Raw genomic sequence first — 6016 nt, 5'->3', positions numbered from 1 at the left:
GTCCTGTGCCTTATGTGGAAAGGAACTTTGGTTCTCCCTCTCCCCCCCCTTTTTTTTTTCTTCTTCTTCCCCTCTCCCTGCTCTGATGGAAGCAGGACAGGAGAGTTGCCACCCACACTTGACTGCGCCACATTTAAACTATCAAACTCTCCTGCGATGACTTTACTGTGATTGATGTAGTGAATTAAGGACAAGGGGGTTAGAGCAAGAGATTCCAGTCTGCTTGGTGTCTCCTTCCCTGGGGAGGGAAAGGGGGGGGGCTTTAAATGCTGTCCAGTTCCTGCTGCCATTTTCTTTCTCTCTAGCAATTTCCTCCTTATTTCCTTTCTCTCTCTCTCTCTCTCTCTTTTGCTTGCATGCCGGTTTTATTTTATTTTATTTTATTTTATGGTGTGATGTGTTAAGAGACGGCAATACAGTACGTTTGCCAAATTTAATTCGAAGCACTGATCACGGATTCTAGCTTTCTGAGGTAAAACGTGAAGTATCTACTAACCTTTGTCTAGCAAACGTCAGGCCCGCTACTATTTCCCCCTCCCTCCTGCGTAGTTATTGGGGTTTATGGTAATAATGGAAGAATTAATTGCATGCACTAGTTTCCTATGGAGGATGGTGGTGATGATGTGGCTGTTGTTGATCTTTATGTATGACTCTGCCAGGCGGTTCACAAATCTACAGCCCTTGACACAGGATTGGTTCTCTTTGCTGCTCCAGGCAGGTGACTTGGTAGCCTAGTACATATTTAAGACGGGGGTGGGGGGGTGGGGGTGGGGGAAAGGGGGCAGGTGAGTTGGATGGTCACACCCCTAGAATGCTCTCCTTCTGTGTTTGAGTTCTTCACAATAAAAAACATCCCTTGTTTACAACCCTGGGCAATTGTAACTTCTTTCAACGGATGCGGAAGAACGGCGAGCAAAACGCAGCACCTCGTCTTTTCCCTTTCCCTTTTGCACGAGCAAACGGGCACACACGCTCTGCTTTTGGGGGCCCCTTGGGGGGGGCAGGACTTGCTTTTCCAGTTTGCTGCCTTGCCTCTCGCTCCGGCTGCTGCGGAGATGTCGACGGGGCACCCGCCTTGAAAGCGTGGAGTGGGGGGGGGGGTTGGCCTTTGTTTCGGGCAGAGCTGGAGTCGGGACAAGAGCTGGTTTCTCTTGAGGCACGTGCTGAGTGGGCTGCCTTACTGGGACTGCCTTCTTCCCACTGCCAAGCCTGCCTGCAGACCCACCGCAGGAGGGGCCGGCTCTTGCAGCACAGTCTCTCCTGTGGCCCCCTCCTCTCCCCCCACCCCATGTGTGCTCCAGAGGTTGGCTTGAGGGTGAACTTTTTGCCCTTGTTTTTAGGAAACAACCTCTATTAATTAAATCAGCTGGTGATGCTGATTTTAATTTTAATTAAAACCACACACAAATGTGTTTGGGACTCTTGCCTTGCTCTGGTGTCACCTGCCTAGTAACTGTCCTTTCTCGTTCTCTCCTGCGCTTTCTCTCCTGCGTTGAGCAGTCTGTCTCTTCCGTGCTTGCTAACCTCTCCCAGCTGAGTGGCTGTTGAAGCAAAAGGCAAAATAACTGGGTGACTTGAGGGGACAAAAACAAGAAAACAAAAACCAGTGCCGTTTTTTGTTCCTTGCGTAAAATGGTGTTACTGATTAGTGTTGTAAATAGAAAATGGCTGGCTACCTTTTCAGAGCTGCACTTTCTAACGTTATCAAGAGAGAGGAAAAAGGGAATGTGGAGTCTGCATCGAAATCCTTTTTGTATAACCTTTGTTTAAAAACGTGCACATTTTTATTTGCTTCCTGGGCCTGGCCCTCCTGTATGAGTCTCTTTGAGATCCTTTGTAAAAGCTGTGTTCATTAAGCACCAAGCAGTTGAAAAACAAAACAGTCCACTCTCTGGTACTACTAGCTAAAAATTCATATTCTACTTAACAAGTTAAATAAACTGAAATATTTCTAGCTGGTCTATTTCTGTTCGTATTGACAAATGTGATGTGTGGGTTTTGTGTGTTTCAGAGTATTTCCTGTAACAGCAGAAGGGCCCCCCCTCCCTCCCTCCTGGATGGGAGTGTGGAACCCCTTTTGGCAGGGGCATCTCTCCCCCTCTCCCTGCCCAGCCATGCCTTGGAAGAGTGCAGCTTCTTCCCACAAGCCAGCTGAAGCAGCCTTTCCCCAACCTTGCACCCTCCAGCCCCCCAGCAGCTTGCTCCGAGGGAGGTGCTTTGCAGTGTCTCCTCTGGGCCAAGCACTCCCCTGAGTGATGGCAAGACCTGGTTGTACTCCATTCATGGGGCCCCCTTCGTTCCAGAATCTGAATTCAATCCACAGAGCCACCCAAATCTGGGCTTTGCGGGGAGATGGCCCACCTTTCCTCAGAGTAGCACTGCACAGTTCTCTTCCTCCCCGTTTTATCCTCACAACAACCCTGTGGGGTAGGTTAGCCTGGCAGGCTGCCTGGCTCAAGGTCACCCAGCGAGCTTCATGCCTGAGCAGATACTTGAACCCTGTCCTCTCAGGCCCCAGTGAAAGACTAACCACTACAGTGTACTGACTCTTTGTTCTCTCTGCTTTGCAGCGGGTGGGTCATTTCCCCTTTCTTCTTTTGCTGGTGAAACTCTTGGGACTGGACCCTCGATGGGCAGGATCAGCAATGCCTTGAACCTGGCCTGGTTGCAAATCAGGTCTACTGGTGGAACGTGGACCGCAAAGCCACCACCATCACTGGCTTGTGAGGCTCCATCAAGGCCATGCTAGCATCTTACGCCCTCCTCCTGGTTCCCGGCATCTTGCTTGGCTTGCCTCCCTGCCTTGCGGGAATCTCTTCCCCCGGCCATCTCCTGTTTAGTCACTTTTACAGATCTGCCCCAGAGTCCCGTCCCCCCAAGTCCAGTGATGGCAGCTTTTCAAAATCCAAGAGTCACTGACACCTCCAGCGCCCCCTGCTTTCCTCTTAGAGCCCCCTAGGTAATCCCTCTGCCCCCCCCCCCAGGAAGCGCTGCCACCCACCCTGGCCTACACGGCAAAACTTTTTGACTTTTTAAGTGGTCTCCATACTCCACATGCTTCCCTGAAGCTTCCAGTAGGCTTTGGATAAATTAAGTTGAGCTGCCTACTTTTGTCACCCACTCAAATCTTGTTTGTGTTTTAGAGGTTGGTTTCCAATATCTCCCATTCGGAGCGTGAAGGTATGTCATTAACTGGGTATTTGTACCTGGGGGTGAGGTTTTCAATGTAAAATCAGTGACTGGTTCTAAATGAAGCAGCTGGAATGTTTCAGGGTTTTTGCAGCTTCTCTCCAGGCACAGTTGCAGCCCTGCGGGGAATACCAGCAAGATAAAATCCATTTACCTTCCTGTAGTGCCTGATCCCGTTTTCTCATCTCCAGCGCACACCTGTCCCCTTCCGTGCAACAGCATTTACAGCATTGCTCATATATGCACTACTGACATTTCCATGGAAGAGCTGGAAGAGGCATCTCCATGCGAGACTTCCAGTTCGCCAAAGGTTTTTGACCTGTTGAGGCATTCTGGATTAGATGCAGTTTCTGGGTCACCTTCAAAGGTAGCCCCACGTAGAACGCATTGCATTAGTCCAAGCGGGAGATAACCAGAGCATGCACCAATCTGGCAAGACAGTCTGCGGGCAGGGAGGGTCTCAGCCTGTGTCCCTGATGGAGCTGGTAGACAGCTGCCCTGGACACAGAATTGACCTGCGCCTCCATGGACAGCCACGAGTCCAAAATGACTCCCAGGCTGCGCACCTGGTCCTTCAGGGGCACAGTTACCCCATTCAGGACCAGGGAGTCCCCCACACCTGCCTGCTCCTTGTCTCCCTAAAACAGTTCTTCTGCCTTGTCATGATTTAACCTCAATCCATTAATTGCCATCTATCCTCCATCTCCAGAAATTCACACAGGACGTTCACCACCCTCGCTGGTTCCGATTCAAACGAGAGGTTTAAACCACGAAGGTGCCTGTCTGATATCAATAGGCAGGGAGTTCCCAAGTGTAGGTGCTGCCGCAATAAACAACTGGTCTTACAAATGTGGGATGAGGATTACATGGTGCCTGTAGTCGTGCCCATTCCACTGATCAAAGCGATCGGGCACATTTGGGGTAAGGGGGTCTCATAAAGTAAACTGCTCCTAAGTTATCCGAACAGCAATGCCTTGAACCTGGCCTGGTTGCAAATCAGCAGCTAGTTAGTGCAGGTGTTCTATGCTGACAAGGCCTCTCAGCAATGCTGCTGCATCCTGCACTACCTGCAGCTTCTGGGTCAAGCAGGAGGGAGGCCCTGCATGGAGCGCATTGCAGCAATCTTAAATGCAGCAGCAATCTGAAACGAGCTGCCTTGTGCCCCATGACTTCCAGCTTGGCTGTGCTGCTGGATTCCTTCCGCTCCCTCTAATGGTCTGGCCCTTACAGGCTTTTTCACTGGTCATTCCTGACTCCGATTGGCCACTGATCAGCCCTACAGGGATGAAGAATTGTCCTTGCTTTCTGCAGAATCTCAAGAAGAAGTATCTGAAGAAGTGTGCATGCACACGAAAGCTCATACCAAGAACAAACTTAGTTGGTCTCTAAGGTGCTACTGGAAGGAATTTTTTATTTTGCAGAATCTCAGTCCGACAGTAGAGGGTGCTCCTCTTCCATTCATCACAAGACAAATGTTTGCAAAAGTACTTTGGCTTTAAATGGCTCATGTTGGGCTTCTGCTGAAAAGTGAGCGGCTTGCAGTTCTGTTGCCCAGCCACACAGGAACTGCCTGCTGGGAATGCCACCAGCCCGCCACTCACGCCTGCAGGTTGGCTAATGCACAGCGTACATGCTCAGAGGCACCCTTGCGCTGCTCTAGGGTGACCCAGTTCGGTGGCAACATCTTTGTTCATAACCTGTTCCAGCCCTGTCCGGTTGCAGTTTTGCTTTGAAGAGTGCAATAATTCATCCTCCAACAAAGAACTGTTTTTCTTGACATCAGAAAATACCTGAAGGCAGCCCTTTTTAGGGAAGTTTTTAATGTGTGATATTTTTGTATCTGATTTTTGTTGGAAGCTGCCCAGAGTGGCTGGGGAAATCCAGCCAGATGGGCGGGGTACAAATAATAAATATTATTATTATTATTATTATTATTATTATTATTATTATTACGGAGGGGAGGGGCCACCCAGGAGGGGAACACGTCAAAATATAAACAGAAAGAAGATCTATCTAATGAAGAACAGCAGAGCTAATGTGATTTTTCTCCTGTGTAAATTCCTGCCTCAGCCTTTCCTCCTTCGCTGGTTGACACGGGAGGCAATGTGGTCTGTGTAAAAAACTGAGCAGCTCAAGGAGGTGGCAGGGGGGCGGTCTCAGATGCTTCAGGTTCTGCAAAGCTGCTCCTGCTGTCTTGCAAAATGTTTCCCGCCTAGGCCTATGTCTAGAACAGAGTGATTATCCAGGCTCCCCAAAATACCACTGCTGGGGCAGTGTTACTACGGAAGCCTGTTTTCTGAGAACAATAAACAAAGAGAGACCCAAGGGGAGAAAATGGATCATACAATAAAGTTGGAACAAATATTAATCAGATAACTTTAAGTGGGTTTTAAGAGGCAGAAGCTGCAGGATTTAAGCTTCTTAAGGGTATCTGAAGAAGTGTGCATGCACACAAAAGCTCATACCAAGAACAAACACAGTTGGTCTCTAAGGTGCTACTGAAAAGAATTTTCTATTTTGTTTCGACTAAGGGCACAGAACTCTGTCTCAAAGGAAAGGCACATCAAAGTTCCTTGTCTCCTGAATTAGTGGTCAGTGACAGCCAGTGTAGCAATGGGAGTATCAGACATGACCTGGAAGAGACCAGGGTTTGAATGCCCACTCGGCCATCATGAAGCTCACAGGGGGGGGGGCCCTCTCGGCCTGACCCACCTCGCAGGGTTGTTGTGGGGACTGAACGAGGTGGGGGAGAGCCAGGCACACCACCTCCAGCTCCTTTGAGGAAATGGGGGAAGACAAAGGCAAGAATAAACAAAGGTCAGATCAG

Source organism: Lacerta agilis, chromosome 3 (genome assembly GCF_009819535.1).
Source record: "Lacerta agilis isolate rLacAgi1 chromosome 3, rLacAgi1.pri, whole genome shotgun sequence".
NCBI lineage: Eukaryota > Metazoa > Chordata > Lepidosauria > Squamata > Lacertidae > Lacerta > Lacerta agilis.
This window is presented reverse-complemented; position numbering follows the sequence as displayed.